The sequence below is a fragment of the Panthera pardus genome, unplaced genomic scaffold (genome assembly GCF_024362965.1).
Source record: "Panthera pardus isolate Hobbes unplaced genomic scaffold, ASM2436296v1 HiC_scaffold_13, whole genome shotgun sequence".
Lineage (NCBI taxonomy): Eukaryota > Metazoa > Chordata > Mammalia > Carnivora > Felidae > Panthera > Panthera pardus.
The window spans coordinates 89,941,286-89,962,569 of record NW_026526688.1 but is presented as its reverse complement, the minus strand read 5'-3'; the positions used below and the strand labels follow the sequence as shown (position 1 = coordinate 89,962,569).

The 21,284-nt window shown below is 34.9% G+C and overlaps 1 long non-coding RNA gene across 1 annotated transcript in view; it reads right to left on the bottom strand.

Moving 5' to 3' along the window:
• The window catches only part of LOC109247059 (uncharacterized), a 37,073-nt gene extending 35,843 nt beyond the window's left edge, over window positions 1–1,230 (bottom strand). The window contains exon 1 of the long non-coding RNA XR_002071546.2: window positions 1,057–1,230. This is a non-coding gene — a long non-coding RNA (uncharacterized LOC109247059). The remainder of the gene's footprint in view (window positions 1–1,056) is intronic.
• Between the last annotated feature and the right edge of the window lie 20,054 nt (window positions 1,231–21,284).

Sequence of the window (21,284 nt, the reverse complement as noted above, 5' to 3'; positions counted from 1 at the left end):
CAGTCCTCGATTTAAGAGTTTTGTGAAGTGTTCTAGAGTGGTAGAAAGGTTCAATATGACTGGAATGGAAGAGATGGGATGTGTTATTTGAGCCACAGTGATCTTCAATAGCCTCATAACGTGAGAACATACCAGTCAGAGTAAGAAGTTCATATTGCATTCCAAGGGTTTGAGATAACCATTGGAAGTTTTCTGGGAAGCAATCATACAAAATCTGCTCATTCTTAAAGGATCACACTTCTGTGTGGAGAACATACTACTATGTGTGTATAGAATAGTAAAAAGTGGATGAAAAGACCAACAGGAAAATGTTTTATTAGTCCACAGGCAAGATGTTGGTGACTTGAGTTAGTCTGAGACAGAGAAAGAGAACAAAATCGTTTAAATTACTGATGTGCTTTGAAGGTCTCTCTTGGGAATCAGCTAGAAATGACTTTCATTTTATTCAACATCAATCATATAAATTATTGTGATTCCTGTTCTGCTTTAAAAGCTCAGATGAAGAGAATAAAACATTGCTGCCCAAATTTTACATTGAGTGGGCCTCAGAATTAAATTTACTTTTTTTCTAAGTCCTCAATGTTATGTCTGTATTACTTTTTCAGATTTTAACATGGTGTTTTGTTTTTTTTTAATGTTATAGTTACCCGGTAAACTACATTAAAACCTTTGTGGAATTCAGTTAGGCCTAAATAAATACAAAAAAGTAGCAGTTATTTTTAACTTTGGTGTTTGAAAGAACTATGATTAAGTTTTGAGGAAAATTATGTCTTGGCAGACTCATGTTCCAAAGGCAACATTAAAGAAAATACACTTAAACAAATAGCATCTGTCTGAGACAGATTATATGACATTGAGTTACTCTGTTTTCTCTTTTTACTATATTTCATACATGGTTTTATGGATGACTAAAACAGAAATGAAAATTAATTCTAATCTACATTAAAATAAATATTCATTTTCCAACTAAAATAAATGGCAACACTACTTGCTATTGAATGAACTCCTTTGATGTTCCAAATGATTTGCTCATTTACTCACAAAATATAAAAATACCTGGCATATTGTTAAAACGACAAAGGCATATATCACTGTAGATATGTTATCCTTTTTCAGATTGTACTTTTCATCTTTATCGTTCTGGAATATGAATGGTCTCAGTAAGGCAGACAGCCTCTCCTCTGCTGTCTTGCCCACTGCTTCCTTGCAGGGTATCCAATAAACTTCTATCTCCTTTAAAAAAAAAAAATAATGGTTACAATGAGTTATAATTTGAAAACTTCCATTTAATAAAAGCATGAAATCACCACAAAGATATGCTGATCTATATAATACAGTTAATCAACAATTTTTTTAACTAAAATTACATTAATTCATCACTTCAATAAGAGTGACTGTCATTTACTTCATTTTATCCATTCTACCTTTCTTATTTTTGTACCATTGCTGTCTGAATGATCATCATCTTATTTTTCACACCATTTAAGAAGAGCTGAGAGAGGGGAATGAGGGATGAATAAGTGGAGCACCAAGGATTTTTAGGGAGTGAAGCTTCTCTGTATGTCGCTATAATAGTGGATACATGTCATTATGTATTTGTCCAAACTTACAGAATATGATTAAAAGTGTGTAATGTAAACTATGGATTCTTGGTGATAATGATGTGTCAGTGTAGGTTTATTGATTATACCAAATTTCCCACTCTTTTGGGGGTGTGTGAATAGTGGAAGAAGCTATAAATGTGTGGGGGCAAGAACATATGGAAATATCTGTACTTTCAGCTCAATTTTGAGTTGCACTTAAAACAGTTCTAAAACTAAAGTCCATTTGTTAAAAGAGATAGTGTGTGCAAATAAGCATGTAACCATAACTATGACTTTATATTTGTGTCAACTGACATCCAGCAACTGATAATGTATTTTGCCTACAGAAATAAGCTTTGGAAAATTTAATTGAATCACATATTTCTTTACAAACATCTGAAAGATAACAGGCTATCATTCACTGAATTTTGCTGTTCTAAAACTTGATGTCAAAGGCATAGAAAGTAACAGTGGAACATTCAAGCGCATTTTTCTCCAACTGGTTTAATCTGACAGCAGATTAAAAATGCTTATCTTCCCATATAAATGTTGCAATGCAATCATCAACATACTGTCAAGATATCATTAAATACATTATGGTACCTCATCTGTCTGCAAAAAAGTTTGGCATTACTAATGTTAATATAAACTTCATGACATAGTGTCAAATAAAACAACAATCAGGGAAAGTTATTCCAACCTTTATAGGATGATTGTGTTATTTTCATATTTATTCTTCACCAATACAGATTGCTAGAAATTGCTGGTAAACATACGGACATTATGAAACATTAGGAAAACATTATTGATAGACTTTTAAAGCATATAACTTTTCCATCAGCTTCTACTATAACAAGTTATAATTAAAAGTTTATGATGTTTTGCAAAGATCTTTTTCATTTAAACACAATCATCCGTGTCTTTGTCCCTTTCTCTTCTAGGTGAGCAAAATCTATCAAAATATTTCCTTAAAGGTATTTGTATAGAATTACTCTTAATAATAACATTTTTCTTTTTCCCATAATATTAACTTTGTAGACTTTTATAATTGCCAGTAATCTTGCAGCATGTGCATGCAATATATAAACTAATAAGTGTCTCTCAACTTACCTTATCATTCTTTCAACCAGAACACAGTTTGGCGAAAGTCTCCATCTTGCTTCCTCACCTGCAGTTTTTATTTCAATGAATACAGATATCACACCACCTGACACTTAGCAGTAAAAATCCAGATAATTCATATCTCATAATTCCCTTGTTCATGGTTCTCTCACTACCCCAGCAATACCTAAGTTAGAATGATTAACCTAGTCTGTATGCTAAATTCAATGTCCACTAGAAACCTGTTATAATTGCTCTGGCCTTCTCTTTACACTGTTTCTTTTCACTAAGTTTACACTCATCCACCCTGAACTACTTTTATGGATATGAACTGCATTTCCACAACTCAATGAATTTACTCAAGTTATTTCCTACAGTTGATGTGCTTTTTATTTTAAAAATAAAACATTTGTCAAACTTGAGTCAAATTGACAAGATTGAGTTTACCTGAGACCTCCAATTTTCTTTTCTTTTCTTTTTTTTTAAATATATGAAATTGATTGTCAATTTGGTTTCCATACAACACCCAGTGTTCCTCCCAGCAGGTGCCCTCCTCAATACCCATCACCCACCCCCCATCAGCCCTCAGTTCTCAGTTTTTAAGAATCTCTTATGCTTTGGCTCTCTCCCACTCTAACCTTTGTAGCAATGTGGATGGAACTGGAGAGTGTGATGCTAAGTGAAATAAGCCATACAGAGAAAGACAGATACCATATGTTTTCACTCTTATGTGGATCCTGAAAAATTTAACAGAAACCCATGGGGGAGGGGAAGGAAAAAAAAAAGAGACCTCCAATTTTCTATGGGTAAATTAATCTCTCTTGTCTTCGTATCCCAAGAATATTCTCTTCCAATCCATCTACCTGGTAATAGAGGTAATTTTTTTCAATAAATGATTTGTTTCTCTATATTTTGAACTACTTACAATAGGGGACATGTCTGGCTTATATTTGAATGCTCCATACCCATAGGGGCACCTGGGTGGCTCAGACGGTTAAGCATCCGACATTGGCTCAGGTCATGTTGTCCCAGTCCATGAATTCGAGCCCTGCATCAGGCTTTGTGCTGACAGCTCAGAGACTAGAGCCTGCCTTGGATTCTGCCTCCCCCTTTTCCTGCTTCTCCCCCACTCGAACTCTATCTCTTTCTCAAAAATCAACATTGGGGCGTCTGGGTAGCTCAGTCGGTTGAGCACCAGGCTTCCACTCAGGTCATGATCTCACGGTTCTCGAGTTCAAGCCCCACATTGGGCTCTGTGCTGACAGGTCAGAGCCTGGAACCTGCTCAGATTCTGTCTTCCTCTCTCACTGCCCCTCCCCCACTCATGATCTCTGTCTGTTTCTCTCTCAAAAATAAATAAAAAATTAAAAAAAAATTAAAACAATTTTTTGAATGCTCCATACTCTTGGAAAATCTTTTACAATTAATTACTGTTGCACAGAACTGAAAATACATTTACTATACTACTAATATCATTATTATTATATTGTTGCTTTACATTTAAGGGCCTTCTTAAGTGGGTGTTTTGAAAATTTCCAATTTTTTGTTAAATGTGTAAATATTTTTCTAGTAGATAGTGAAAATAGTAGGATTTTTTTCAAATGTGAGAATTTTTTATTTTTAATTATTTTAATTATTGTTAAATTCAGGCTTAGGTAATTCTATTATATATACATATATACATATATATGTATATACATACATATATATACATACATAATATATACATGTACAAATATGTACACACAGATATATCTATGTATACATGTATATGGATCACGTATATACATATATATTATTCAACATCTTCTTATGGACCCGACACTATGTTACCAATTTGGAATAACGTATCTAAAAAAAATCAAAATCTTGACCCTCAAAAAAACTGAGAATCTAGCAAGCGAATCTTCAATTCCAATGGAAAATAGTATGCACTACACAAACACAATTCATTTATGGAGTACTTATTATGTATCAGGATCTGTGTTAAAAGTATTAACTGAATTGTGTGTATCATTTTTTTAAAAATTACCATCATGAGGTGTCTGTTACTAACCTGTACCTTATAGAAGAAAAAGTGAGTCTTAGACAGTTTTAAGACTTGCTGAAAGCCAGACGTTTTCCATTCAGGCTGTTATACTCCATAAACCACGCTCTAAGTATTTAGACACCAGGTGCTATGACAGCAGAGCAGAAATATCAAAAGGCCAACTGGTGATTGAGAAAAGGTTCTAGAATATTGGAACAGGGAAAACACTGGGAGAAAAGAACACATGAGGTAGAAGTAAAACAAAGAGAGAATGGTCTGTAGAATTCAAGGGGAAAAGAATTCTAAGAAAAGAACATAGTATTATAAAATGGCAGTGTGTAGTTAATCAAGTAAAAGCATGTAATTGGAAAACTCTGGAACAGTGGTTTCCAGTGGGAAGATATATTAGAATTTCCTGAAAACAAAATAACAGACACAAAATTAGAAGTGAGGTGCCTAGTAGCCCAGAGAGACAACAACATATCTTGCCACAAACTTCCCCCCATAGAATCCTAAAGCAGTGATTTTCAATTGGATTGTTGTTGTTGTTGTTTTTTTCCTCCTAAGGACATTTGACATAGAAACAAGGATGCTGGGTGCTCCTGGCATTTTGACACTACTAAATAGCATACAATTTCCAAAATTGCCCTTCACAACAAAGAATGATTTGACCCCAAATATTACCGAACTTGAGAAACTCTGCCCCAAGGAAAGAAACTCAGTGCTGGGTTTCTGCTAAGAAATTCTCCAAAGAAATTAATCATAGACAATAAAAACCACCAAGCATTTTCTCACATTTTAAAGTAGCTGAATTCACCATGAAACCCAGACCAGAGGCAGGCCCTCAGTCAAGCTGTCTGTCAAGAGAGTCCCCACAAATGCAGAGATAATGCTGACACTAGAGGTGTTTGACAAGGCCCAAAGTGTCATCCTTTGATCCTGTTTCCAGACTTGATTGTCTACTATAGCCACTTTAATACTTGAACATACATACTCTGGAAGTAAAGCGCCTGTAATCAGATTCAGCATGGGCTATCATGCAAACAGGGATACTTACCTGGACTGAGAAATCAGACTCGAATTTCCTAATCTGGTTAAACTGGCCTTTTAAAAAATGTGGTGAGCAATTATTTTAGGGAAGTCAGTAGTTTGAGAAAACTGAAATCAACAAAATTAATCCTTGAGAATTATTATGTTAGCTAAGATAGTTAATATGGAGAGCAAAATTAAAGCTCTAAACTAAATATGATTAATAAGAAGATTATGAAAAGTATTGTGTTCATTAAAATAAACGAAGAAAATAAGGCTCGATAAAAGTTTTAGTTCAACCATATGATGCTCATTTTTAAATTGCACTCCTCAATGTGTTGAACAACAAAACAGACACAGGCTGAGAATTATTCACTGGAAGAGCTAATTTAAGAATTTCTCCAAAACACAGAACAAAGGAGAAAAAAAGAGGAAAGATATGTGTGAAATATAAAATGGCACTAATGACTTATACCGCGATCTCAATATATTTCCAAAGACATGCTTAAGAAGAGACGAGAAATAACAGACGCTATTGATTATTAAAGTAAATAGTTTAATGATTCTAGATCACTGTTTGAATTCCTTCAGTTCCACATTTGGTATTTTGCCATAATTATTATTCTTTGGCATACTATCTTCATCAATCTATGCACATAGTTTTTGCATAGATTGCCAGATAGTCCCCAAATCCATCCATTCTTTCATATTTAGCAGCAAAACCCCGAAATTTAGCTGTTCACATGTTAATAAAGGTAAAGATTATACTTCCTAGAGTTTCTTGCCACAGAACTGTCTCCTGAAAAATGGTAACTGGTAATCAGACTTTGGCAAATCTTTACTTAAACAGAGTAAGAATGCTTTTCACATTCTCTTTTTCTTCCTTCCCACCCCCTCACACAAGTGGTGAGCCATCTTGGAGCATGGAGAGAATTCAGAGTGAACATACTGTAGTTTTGTTGTTACTCGTTATCCAATCTATCATCTAACTATGCATCTATCTATGTTGGTGGAATATTTATGCATCTATCTATGTACATAGACAATCTATGTAGATTATGTAGATTATGTATCTACTTATTTAAATGGATGGATGGATGGATGGATGGATCAATGGATGACTAGCCAACCTATGATGACATATAATGCAAACTGTGTTTAATTAAACAAATTCAATATAATTGATAAGGGTAAGAAGGAAAAGACCTATTTCTTGGTGTTACATTTAAAAACATGTTTTAGGTAAAGAGAAAAAAATGATATATAACTTGGTACAAAGTTGCAACTCAAAATATCCACATGGTTATACTTTCATGCATCTATTTCTCTCAAAATCAGCATATAGGTTTGAGGAAAAATATTTTTCCTCGTACTATATACCAAACCAAATAATACACTAATAATTTTTTTCTGATTTCAAAGTTTTAATACTGGATCTCTGGCTTTATGATGTTCTGTTAAATACCAGATAATCAGGTCAACTGTTTCATTTCAGATGAAGAGAAAAAATATATGGCACATTAGATGTGACTCACATGGCTACTCAGCTCAGCATTCTTATCACACCAAAGAGACCTCAAATGCCCAATTTCCCCTTCCCATAATATCTGTATCATTTTTTTTCTGTATGAATCTATAGGTCTTATCGCCTAGACATATAAACTCTTTGGCATTCTGCAGCATTTCACAAGATCCCTTGAGAAATTATATACATTTCTGAAAGAGAATGCAAGTTATGTGGGTCACAACAATTTATTTCAAGGCTCTGTAATAGAGTAAACTCAGCTGTGCTTGCTTCATGACATGAAGCTTCGTGGACATGAGCAATGTCTCTGAAGAAATAAATCCCACCGTGGCTTTCAATGCATTAGAAAGTACACCAGATTTTAAAGCTGTCTTCCAAATCCCAGTATGGAACTCCCTTATAGATGAAGCCAAACCATAATGATGGCAATTTGTTATCTCAGTAACCTATCTTCCTAAATGTGATTTAAAAGGGATCAAATTTATATTGCTCATTTTATAGTGAACAATATGAGAATCATCATTCAGTGTACATATTTTTCAACCCAGCATACAAGAAAGCACACTCACTGTTAATTTTATATTTTCTTTAACACATTTAGTATTCAGCTTGAAACAAAAATGTATTTTATAATGTAAAGAGCTATACGTGATTCTAGTTGATGTAAACAATAATAATTACATATCTACTGAATAAGGATAAGTATATGTAATTATAAATATATACTTAATTGTATACATATACCAATATGGACCAATGATTTTTGTCTGGCCAAAATCAGTATAATATGCCTAATATAATTCAGTCATGAACTTATGTATGTGACCAGAAATAAAAACATAGAAAATGATTGATTTTATTATCATACGTGCTATCAAAGAAGGTATAAAGGATTATAAAATTATCCATGGAGAAGCAAAGTGATCAGATCATGAATGATTATGTATATCATTTTAAGGGGTTCAAACTTTACATGGAGAGGACACGGTAGGTTCTTAATAATTTTAAATAGAGCAATAGTTCAGGGCTTAGAAGGATTAAGAGTACACTTACCATGATGAGCACTGAGTAATGCAAAGAATTGACAAATCAGTAGATGGTACACCTGAAACTGATACAAGACTGAATGTTGACTAGACTGAAATTAAAATTTAAAACAAAACAAAACAAAACAAGTATATGATAGCAATATAGACTAGCACATAGCCTGGATAAAGTGTCCAACTGATCTCCCTGCTTCTGCCATTTGCATTCTACAATGTGTTTCGATAGAGTACTCCCAGTAATTGTTCAGTTTTTTTTTTAACTTTACTTTTTATTTTTCAGAGAGACAGAAAGAGTGTGTGAGACGTGTCCCTAAATAATCCAGGTTTCTGTTACATTTTCTGTCTCCGTACTTCATTGTAGCCACATGGATCTCCAAACTTTTCTTTAAATACATGAGGCACACTTCAATGTCATAGCTTTGGGTTCGCTGTTTTCTGACTGCAGTTTCTCCCACAGAAATCCTGACTGTTCTTTTCCTCATCCCCTTCAAGTCTTCTCCCAAGTCCTTGCCTGAAATTGGAATTTAAGAGAACAACTCTCTCCATCCCACCAGGATACTACTTTCTCTTCCCCTTCCACCTTTATTATCTTTTTTCTCCATATCCTTATCGACCCTGACATTATGCACAGTTTCTTTGTTTATTTTCGGCTGTGTTCAGCAACCATTGAAGCAGTGAAAGAGAATTACATTTTTGGCCAGAGTTTTGTATCCATGGACTAGAACACTACCTGACACACAAGAGTCATTCAGTGTAAGTGGGGAATGCAGGAAGAGACAGACTCATTGATAACAAGTTGATGGCTTTTCCAACTAATGGAATCTTACTTTCCTTTCTTTTTCTGTGAAGTAATACACAAACGCATCTACAGATGGTGAAGGGTTGGAGGCTGTAGGAGGTTGGAGAAGAAAGGAATCCATTTTCACTTAAGTCTTAAATCAGAAATGGCCCATCATGTCAAAATGCAAGTGTAATGTAAAACTCCTAGTTGCTCCAGAAAAGGAAAGAACCGGCAGTGCAGAAAACACAAGTTTTCTTAATTGTTTCTTTATCAGAAAGAACACCGGAGAACCAAAGAACAGGCCACAGCCGTTTCCAGAATTTCCAAAGATCTAGGCAGCCAGCTTTTTGCAAAGTATATCACAGGGTAATAATTGATGTAAAAGAAATGTTACCCTTAAGAAACATATGTGATCATTAATATTTGAAGATTTAAAGATCACCAACTGTAAAATGAAAACATTAAAGCAAATAGGTAACATTTTAAAAATGAGAATGATGTTGGGCAAGACCCATGCCATATCCCAGAGAAATGGTAGCAGATATCAGGGCATCCCTAGAATGAGTAAGACACAGGTTGGACAAGGGCAAAAATTCTGCTGTCAGAGGTCTAAATCATAGCTCTATATTCCCCAGCAATAAATAAGTAAAATAAATAAAAATAAAAATCGACCCACAAGTGTCTTAGGGAACTGTGGTAGGCAGAATTCTACCAAGACTCCCTTCTTAATTCTAAGACTAAAATATGACGGATATCACAATCATGATCATAAGTTACCTTACATGGCAAAAGAGATTTTTCTGGTGGGAGAAATTTTTCAGATATAAGCAAGTTGGCTTAGCTGGCTAACTTTTAATTAATCCATAATGAGATTGTCTGGGTGAGCACAGTCTAATCACAGGAACCTTTTAAGAGGAATGTCCCACATTGTAATTTTCTCCATCTGGTTACAGAAGAGAAATTCAGAGAGATTCTAAGTGTGAGAAGGATTTGACCTGAAATTGCTCACGTACAGATGGAGAGGTCTCACTTACAAAATGAGGAATGTGAGTGACCTCTAGGTTCTAAGTATAATCCCCAGCTGACAGCCAGCAAGGAAACAGTAACCACATACTATAGCCACAAGGAAATGAATTCTAACAAAAATCTAAATGCACCCTGCAGCAAATTCTTCCCCAGAACCTCCAAATAAGAGTCCAAGCTAATCAACACCTTGATTTCACATGTCGGAGACAATAGGCAGAGAATTTTAATGCCAGTGACTTCTGACCTACAGAAACGTGAACTATCAAATGAATGTTAAGGCACTAAGTTTTGAGGTGATTTTTCATACAGCAATACAAAACCAATGTAATGATTTTATTTAATTAAAAAAAAGAGTTTTGGCTTTACTTGAAGAATCTAAAAATCTGGAGAACTTGGACACTTTTCTGCGTGGCATATTAGGATGTTCACTTTAACAGAAACATGATCATAACAATTGTCACACTTCCACGCTGGACACTCCATTCATTTAGTTTAAACATGCAAATGTTTGCTTTTCAGTCTTTTCTTTAAGCCATAGTGACCAGGGATTCTTCTCTTTTTCTTTACAGATGGAGAAAAACATTCACTGTAGTAACCCATTGTATATCCTTTTGGTAGATGTAAGTGTTTATGCTGACTAATAAATATTTAAATCTATGTGGTCCACAAAGTCCTATTTCCAGACTATCCTATTCCCAAAGGTTTTAATCATGAGCTTTAGTAATCTTTGAAAGTCTCAAGGTTTGTCATAATTAACTGATCGACCCTCATTTCATTACAAATAAAAAAGGGTGTTCCTTTGTGAAGGGTCTGCAAAACCAGCTAAACAATACTCAGACAGCGTGTTCCGTATGAAGTTTTTTTTTTTTTTTCAACGTTTATTTATTTTTGGGACAGAGAGAGACAGAGCATGAACGGGGGAGGGGCAGAGAGAGAGGGAGACACAGAATCGGAAACAGGCTCCAGGCTCTGAGCCATCAGCCCAGAGCCTGATGCGGGGCTCGAACTCACAGAGGGCGAGATCGTGACCTGGTTGAAGTCAGACGCCCAACCGACTGCGCCACCCAGGCGCCCCCCGTACGAAGTTTTAAAGTAAGAATTTACCCTAACGAGTTTGGAAAATAACGTTATCTATTTTATGAAAGGCTTAAACTTTATAAAAATTCAATTTGAATACTTAAAGATCAATATTCTAGATCAATATTTTATAATGTTGTATATATTTACAGGGAAGTATAAAAGATTAACTTCAAATCAATGAATCTCAGTCCACAAGTTTACAGGGAAAGGAAAAGTTCACGTGCAAGAGAACAACACTGTCTGCAAATCTTAAATTAAATGGTGTACCTTAGTAGTAATGAGATTCTGGTAAGTAGAGAAATGTTGTCAAAGTTGTTCAGGTTGCATGATAAGAAGGGTGCCAGGAACATTTAAAATGTGGGGAGGGGTGCTTTAACCTACATAAAATGTTCGATGCTGAGCTATTCATCTTGGTAAGGAGAAAAATATCTATGAATTTTAAACAGGCTTGACCATACCATCTTCAGGGCAAAATGCTTGTCAATGTGTGATCTGAAAATAGTACAATCAAGCACATTGAAAATTCAGCAGTTTTTCTCATAGGAATGGATGTCTTCCTGACAAGTGAACACTGGGTTTTATTTTGGCCTGGGGATTTGTTTTGATAGAAAACTTTATTTACTCCAAATGCATCTTATAAACTATGGAAATGAATCAGAACTTCAAACAAGGTTAATTTCTATGCAAAATACACCAATGGCCTGATTGTTCTTTATGATTTCTCTCCTTGAACAAAAACATGATCATTCATCATTCAAATTAGTTTGAGATTCCTGTGTGCTTAATTCCTTAGTTAGCACAGACTTTATAGCAGCACATGATCCCGTGACAAAGCAGCAAAAACTATTGAGTTCCATGTGAATATTTATCAATAAGGAAATGTACCTTTTTTTCCTTTTTATTTTTATTATGTAATAACCATATCTTCAGTAAACAAAGTTTTGGATGTTTTATGAATTCAAAAAACCATTTAGATAGTTTTAGTGTTTAAGTATTAACTAATGACAGGCGCATGTATTAACAGAGTTTCACCTCGGTTTTTGGAATGAATTACTGTAAAATGGTATTAAAATGCTCACTGTTTGTGTATTGAAATGATAGTACCTACACAGCATAACTTTGTTGTACTATATTCAGGTGATGAGGATATTAGCATAAGAATCATGGACTAAATATTCCATAAAGTAAAAGTGAGGTCAAATAACAACTAAATAAATTGCAAGAGCAAAAACAAAAACATGTAAAACAAAAAACGATTGTTTTAAGGAAATGTTTTCCAGGGGGAACAAGTGGGTGATGTAGGTAGCACATTTTCCATTTATATTGTAGTTCTAGATCTGACCTAATTAAAAAAGAAAACAAAACAAAACAAAAACGCTTTTAGTTACTGTGATGATATCACATCATTCCTTGGTCAAATACTCCACGAGGAAATCTCATTCAGAATCAGATCCAAAGTCCTAGTTGTTCACAGGCTCTGACTCTTGCGTTTCTGACTTAATCTGTTGCCTCTTTTCACTTGCTCCCTCTAATCCATCCAACTGGGCCTCCCTGCTATCCTTCCAGACTCAATGCTTTTTCTCAAAGGGTCCTTTGAACTGGAATATATAATATAATATAATATAATATAATATAATATAATATAATATAATATATATCCAAAGATATGGTAGAATGTCAGCTCCAGGACTGCTTGTCCAGTAATCACCCATTAAATGTTTGCTGAGTTAATCACTAACTGAATGAATATATATTGGGGCACAAGTGGCTCAGTCAGTGAAGTGTCCAACTTCAGCTCAGGTCATGATCTCACGGCTCATGAGTTGGAGCCCCATGTCGGGTTCTGTGCTGACAACTCAGAGCCTGGAACCTGCTTCGGATTCTGCATCTCCTTGTCTCTCTGCCCCTCCTCCTCCCACACTTCGTCTCTCTCTCTCTGTCTCTCTCTCTCAAAAATAAATAAAAAAATGAATAAATATGTATCATTCTCTTTGAAATAAGTTTGTAATTTTAAGAAGTGTAGAAATGTTCTTATTAAAAAACAAATATAAAGCAAAATGTAATCTATGAACGTGGTGCTTTTAAAAATTAAGGATATAAACCAGACTCTACAACAAGATGTGCTAAACTCAAATATACATGTAAACTTTCCTTTATGCCCAGATTGTCAGGAAGGGCAAATAGGTACCTTATCAAAAGTCAAAACATATTCTCCCTCATAGTTGTTCAAGAAAATACTTTGTGTGGGAGGGAAGGAGCAAGCAGTAACTTACAGTTCTTGATAGGTGGCCTTTCAATCTCTACAGTGTTTTATAGAGCCCTGCAGAAATTACTTCCGAAGTCTCCTTGCCTATTCCCTTTCTGATCCGCTTCATTCAGTGTCTCAGCTTAATTACTCTAAAGATACTAGTTTTCCAGCATATATTGTTTTCAAGCTTGACCTCTTATGTCCAGGTATTAACATGTCTGTTTTGGATTCTCATATTATTCACTCTGGGTAAATCAAAGACAAGCAACCTTTTTCCTAATAATGTTAGTTGCTTTCCAGCTAAATTATTCCTGCTCTGCCCTAAGTTTTCACTGGGTTGAATTAACTCTTATCTCTTTGAAGTATCATTGGCAATGATAAGAATGCTTTCTTTTTTTATACCTGTTCATGAGATACTTTCAAGGAAATGAAGCCTCAAAATCTCTCTCTTGTCACAATGTATGTGAGAATGGGGTATCAAACTGAAACTTTACCTGTAGACCCACTACCTCTGTGGATTCTTTCTGATTTCTGATAGAATGTACCTATCATAATGACTGAAGTGTTTAGTTATCATCAAATGTGTTACTAGATTTGGACCCTTGGCTTCCAAAAGACAAAATAATATATATTTTATTAGCAAATATTTCTGGGGTGCCTGGGTGGCTCAGTCAGTTAAGCAGCCAGCCTTTCATTTCAGCTCAGGTCATGATCTCACATTTCATGAGTTTGAGCCCTGTGTCGGCCAGCTTGGGATGCTGTCTGTCTCCATCTCTCTCTGCCTCTCCTCCTGCACTCTGTCTCAAAATAAATAAATCAACAAAAAAAGGGGGAAAAAGAAAACAAATATTTCTAACCAGTTGTCTCAATCAGCATTGTTCTGTATCCTGATGTTTCAAATAGAAGCAGCCCACATTTGGTCATTCTTCTGCATGCATTCCTGTCACTGACTTCGTGGTCTGGAGTTCTCTCTTATTCAGCAAGAGAGCGAATGCAGGATTAAAATGCAAAAGAGGCTAATGTCCAGGAGGAGACAAGAGCCCAGAGTAAGGGTCCTTTGCTCTGTTTTTATTAAGATTAGAAGACTTAAAAGCATAGTGGGTATGCACAAAGAGACAATGAAACTTTGAACATTACCACATGGGCATGAGGGAAAGGGGGTTTTGAAGATATGCAGTGTTAGGGGTTTGGGTCAATATAAAACAAAATCTTGGCTGGGCAGAAGGTTGTTTACAGCAAACATGAGGCCCCACCTCTGTTTACCTAAACTGGCCTAGGGGACTAGAAAGAGCATGCAACTTCAGGAGCAGAGGCAGAGACTGGAGTGATGCATGACCTCAGGGTCAACGAGGCACCTTTCTTTTGCTAGTTAGCTCCATTCTGGGCAACTTCACCCTGCAGCAATCTAAAGTCCTGTTTTCCTGTTTTTGTCCTTCCTTCCTGTGAAAGCAGCTTTCTACTATTGTACTAAACTGGAGGACTTTTCTGCCCTGAATACCTAATCGTATTTACCTCATCTTGGATGTTTTCATCCTGAGATTTCCTATTCCTATATATTTGTCCTATACTGGGACCCTTTGCTCTGTTTACCTAATCTTATTTACCTAATCTTGTTTACCTAATCTTGTTTACCCAAACTTGGGTGTATTCATTCTGTGGCTTTCTAATTCTTTATGCCTTAGTAACCCATCAGTGCAAGCTCAGGAAATTCCTAAGCTTATTCCTCACATAGTCCCAATGCCAAGTGTGCATTTGTTTCTTGTGGCTGCTCTAACAAATGACCACCAACTGGCTGGTCTAAAAACAATAGAAGCATATTCTGTCACAGTTCTGGAGTCCAGAAGTTAGATATCAGTATCAATGGGCCAAAATCAAGGTGTTGGCAGGACCACACTCAATCTGCAGGCTCTAGAAGAGAATCTGTTCTAGTTCCTTCCAACTGCTGGCATTCCTTGGCTCCTGGCTGCATCCCTCCAGCGATGCAGTGCCTCCATATTAACATCATCTTCTCTTCTTTGGTTTGCGTGTATGTCTCTAACTATATTCTAGAACACTACACTCTTCTACATTATACTTAATGGATTGGGCATAATGTCTTCTTTTTATACAGCAAGATTTTTCTCCAACTACAGAGTAAGCATATACTCGTATAACCTTTGTTTCCGAACTTGCCCTTCTTCTGTTGGTATCTCTAAAACAATCTCTGCAATTGAAAACATTTATTATCTCTACAAGATAGCTGGTTTAGAGTTTCTGTAATCTAAGATTGCTTGGGTGCAGCCTCAAAAATTGACATTAGGCTGTTTTCCCTATTCTTCACTTTGAAGGACATGACCCATTATCTGCAACCCCTTCTTTGACTAAATATGGTGTCACGAGAGCTCTGCCTGTGCATATAACATTAGTATCTTTCTTGCTTACCTGAGTCTATATTTTATGTACAAAGTCTGGTGCAATGACACACTAACTCCATGCTGTTTTAGACTCCACCTCATGGTTTATGGAATTGTTACCTTCCATCTATCAAAGTGTTTGCCTTACATTTTAAAGACTTATGTATTTAAATGAAGCTTACTTCATTTCCAAACCTGTGACCCTGGGATTTTTTGGTAAATAATGGAATGAGAGAGTTGGATTAGCAAATGCCATGACTCTATTTCTATAGTAATCTTGCTGATGTATTACTTTATGAGGGTCTGGTAAACATAAAGGACTTTAAATAAATTGACAATATTCTATTTCCTCAGCTTGATGATGAGTAAATGAGTACTTACTTACATTCTCTGCCTCTACATATGCACTGTATGTCTTGTTTTACATGTATAATACCTTTTACAATTGAATCAAATAAAGTGAACACACACTTTAAAAAGGTGCATTAACTAGGCTTATAGCCATGGGAAAAAGCACAACAATCGTGGTAAGCCCAACACCATCACCTTTATTAGACATTCCTGAGGATACAGTACTCTGTAGGGATTCTCAACACTGTCAACTCTGACAGCTTAGACACTTTTTAACAGTAGTTCCTGTCAGATTTTTCTCCATGGCTTTTTCATCTTTTCCTATGCTGATTCTTTGTTTAAACTGTTTCTTTTATGCCTCTTCTCTTACTTCTTTAAAAAAAAAAAAAAAAGAAAAGAAAAGAAAAAGAAAAAGAAAAACTCCTGAAAATGAAGCTGGAGGAAAAGAATAAACAGCCATTATTAGAGATGTGTGAAAAACTTCTGCATACATCTGAGATAGGGGAGAGGAAATAGGGGAGATAGGGGAGAGGAAAAGCTTTCATGGGCGTTTTTTCCCCCATATAATAATGTCTCAATTATACGAATTTCTAATTATTTTAGTGTTCACATAATTGTGGGTAGGAAAACGATTGCCAATCCCTAAACATTCATGTCGGCTATGTTCATTTCTTATGTGTTAATCTTTCTAAACAAAGATATAGGAGTGTATAGGAAATTTTATAAAAATTTTGAAATATTGTATTGAGTTTAAAAACTATCAAAGATTTTAAAAAGATATCTCTCTTTTTCATGGTATATAGTATTATTTATTCAGAATTTTATTTTTGCTAATAGTTCGAGGTTAATAATTGCACACGGTATAAATACTGTTCAAGAAATAATGCTGCTATTTGCAAAGAGAGTTGATTTCTTTCTAGAAGGATGGAACAATAGCACAAAGCGAGCTAGAGAAAATTTTATCAAAAAAGTTTCCTTCTAAGGGAGATAAGGAATACAGTATGACATAGCAAGGTAAATGATTTGAAAAAATAATATGAAAATAAACACAACAAGTCTTGACTCTTGCTTTTCTTTTGACTTTTTTCTCTTTTACTCTGTAGGTTTTTATTTGCCATTTTAATTACCCTAAAATAATTGTTATATGAGTGAAATATCTTTGTTTGCAGTTGTATCACATTGAGATTTATCATGAATATGAAAAAAAATCTAATTAAAGGTTATATTTGGGTGATTAATAACACAATTTAATAATTATGGGATCTGGACCAGACTTACAGTTATATCTTATGTCTTAGTTCTTTACTTATTAGGGGGTGGGAAAATGGAATATAGAAAATCCGTCTCTACCTCAGTTTCTTCATCTGTGAAACAATAACAATAACAATAATATTTTCTAACTGAAGTAGTCATTGTCAGGAAGGGGTCACTGAAATAATATATTTTATTTATTAATTTTACAGAGATTCCTCGTGACTAACATAATTTTATGGCTAAGAATTAGAATTTACATAGAATTAAATGGAAATTCCCTGAAGTGCTCATTATTAATTTTTATCAGTGCAAAATTATTGAATCAGTAATTTTTACTAGTGTAACACATGCATTCTCAAGGTCGACATCACCCACAAGGAGGCAAAAATTGGTTCTGGAGGTGTAAAAAATCCACTCTCTTTATGTAGAAAGCACAAATATACACATAACACATAAACAGATATACAGTACATCCATCGTATTAAAATTTGATGATACTATGTTAATAAAAAGATCCTAAATAGCACCTAGGGGGTAGAGTGATAATGAAAAAATAATAATAATAATTGAGGCCAATGGTGTAACACAAAGCAAAGAAATAGGAAATTTCTAGAAATGGACCTATAAAAGACAAAACTTCTGTTTTTATTATTTTTTCAGTACAAACAATACACTAGCGAATAACACGCAAGTGTGGTAGGTAGACGATTCTCCGTGGGTCTCTACACTTTTGTACACCTTGTGAGCAGAAGTGGACTTTTTTTTTACTTTTCAGTAATGTATATATAGTGAGCAGCCTCGGAATACAGAGTGTCACCATTCGAAGCAGGAGGCATACTGGCTCAGAGTCCCTCTCCCATACTGCAGTCCACTGCATGTGCAGGTGCCACCTGGTCATTTTGGTTTCATTCTGTGCATATTGGGACTCAAGAAATTGGTGCCATTTAAGAAATTGCTGATTCTATAGCTACTGCTATTGCTGTGAGTAATAAAACCCTTTTTCTTTGACCTTAGTGTCTCATGTCTTCTGCCAGCCTCCATGAATCTGGGGCTGAGACACTCGCCAGCTTACATGTAGAGTAAAATCTCAGACATTTTAGTTTTTAACAAGTATAAGTCTCTAATTCTAGAAATTTGTTTTGAGTTGCCTATAGCATGAAAAATTAAGTAGATTTTTTTCTTACAAGTAAACCACTTACTGTGTCAAAATAGATCTCAGCCTGATGTTAATTTCTACTGTTTTAGGTATTAGGGGAATTCATAGTCTGACCATTGCCTATTGATATCACAGAACAATATATTCAATATTTTAATATCCTTATTTAAAAGAAGTAGTCTATAGATTCTGTATGAGTTATCTGTGCTTTTAACATTGCTTAAGACTATCAAAATCATTATTTCATTGTTTATTGTTTTAAAATACATTATCCACATGTCATGCTTTTAAATATTTCAAAGGAATATATAGATTATTTTCCCAAATTATTATCTATTTTAATCACACAAATGATTATTCAAGTAAGCTGCAATAGTAATTTGAGATGTCTAATAATAATTGTTCTTATATATGATCCAAATACCAAGAATGGAAATAGTTTTCCATTTCCTCCACCCTAGGGAGAATTATGCTTCAAGCTTATGGTCCCGTCAGCTTTCTCTAGCTGCCTAATTGATAATCACCAAACTTAGATTTCTCATGTCAAGGAAAATTTTGGTTTATTGCTATAGGTTTTTTCTGCTGCAATGATCCCGCTTGTCTACACTTATGTCAAATTCTGTAATAGTTATTCCCATGACAGGGTTCATAGGGGCTTTTCTATTAAGTTGAATTCAGAAGTCAAGTTTCCCCTAAGGATTACTGAATGCCAAGCTGACAAAATACCAGGGAGAATTTCACTGTTTTTTTTTTTTTTTCCATAGTCTTCTTTCACTTTTGTCCCCTCTTTTTTTTTTTAACTCAGCAGAAAAAATGTGATTTGAAACTGATATACAGCGTGTAGCTCCGTAAGTTTATTTTAAACTAATGGTACTATTAGAGTAAGCAGGTGAAATCTAAATAGAAAATGTATACTGGAGATAATAATGGGCAAATATCACATTTCCTTTAGTTTTGTTGTTGTTGTTGTTGTTGTTGTTCTTCTTCTTCTTCTGATATAAAACATCACATTAAATTCCTTATTTTCAAGTAAACATGAAGTTACCAACTGAAAGTTAAGCTTTGCACTTATTGGAATCTATCTATAGAATGGTCTCAGGGCATGGTGTTCAATGAGAGAGAGAGAGGCTTGTATTAAACTCATCTCATATATGGATTCTTCATTTTCTTGAAAGGATATCATCCATCTTTCAGTTATGGTCAAGACTAAATTTTTCCACTTCAATTTCTTTTTTTTTTCTTTCAAGCACACATAAATTTATTGTTTTCAAGTTTTTATTTAAATTCCAGTTAGTTAACTTACAGTGTAATATTAGTTTGAGGTGTATAATATAGTGATTCAATACTTCCATTATTCACCCTGTGCTCATCGTGACAAGTGCACTCCTTAATTTCTATTACTTATTTAACCCATATCCCTGCTCACCTACCCTCTGGGAACCATTAGCTTGTTCTCTATAGCTAAGGATTTGTTTCTTGGTTTGCTTTGCTCTCTTTTTTTCTCCTTATGATCATTTGTTTTGTTGCTTAAATTCCACATCTGAGTGAAATCATATGATACTTGTCTTTCTCTGACTGACTTATTCCCCATAGCATAATATTCTCTGGATCCGACCACGTCTTTGCAAATGGCAAGATCTCATTCATTTAATGGGAGGGTAATATTCCATTGTATATACAAATGCCACATTTTATTTATCTATTTATCAGTTCATGGACACTTGGGCTGTTTCCATAATTTGGCTGTTGTAGATAATGTTACTATAAACATTAGGGTATATGTATCCCTTTTAATTAGTGTTTTTGTCTTCCTGGGGCAAATACCTAGTAGTGCCATTGCTGGATTGTGGAATAGTTCTATTTTTAACTTTTTGAGGAACATCCATACTATTTTCCAGAGTGGCTGTACCAGTTTTCATTCCCACTGACAATGTAAGACATCCTTGTAAGCTCCTGTTGTTTGTTATACGGTTGGTTTTAGCCATTTTGACAGGTGGTTTTGATTTCCTTGGTGATGAGTGATGTTGAGCATCTTTTCATATGTCTATTAGCCATCTGTATGTCTTCTTTGAAAAAAATATCTATTCATGTCTTCTGCCCATTTCTTATCTGGATTATTCCTTTTTTGGGTGGTGAGTTTTATAAAGTTATTTCATATTTTGAATACTAACCCTTTATCAGACATATCATTTGAAAATATCTTCTCCCATTCCATAGGTTGCCTTTTAGGTTTGTTTATTGTTTCCTTTGCTGTGCAAAAGCGTTTTCATTTTGATGACGTCCCAATAGTGGATTTTTGCTTTTGTTTCTCTTGCCTCAGGGGACATATCTAGAAAGAAGTTGCTATGGCCAATGTCAAAGAGGTTACTTACTGCTTATCTTCTCCTCTAGGATTTTGATGGTTTCCTGTCTCACATTTAGGTTTATCATCCACTTTGAATTTATAGTGTATGATGTAAGAAAGTGATCCATTTCATTCTTAGCATGTTCCTGTCCAGTTTTCCCAGCACCATTTGTTGAAGAGACTGTCTTTTTCTCGTTGGACATTCTTTCCTGCTTTGTTGAAGATTACTTGACCATATAGTTGTGCATTCATTTCTGAGTTTTCTATTCTGTTCTATTGATCTATGTGTCTATTTGTGTGCTCGCACCACACAATTTTGATCACTACAACTTTGTAAT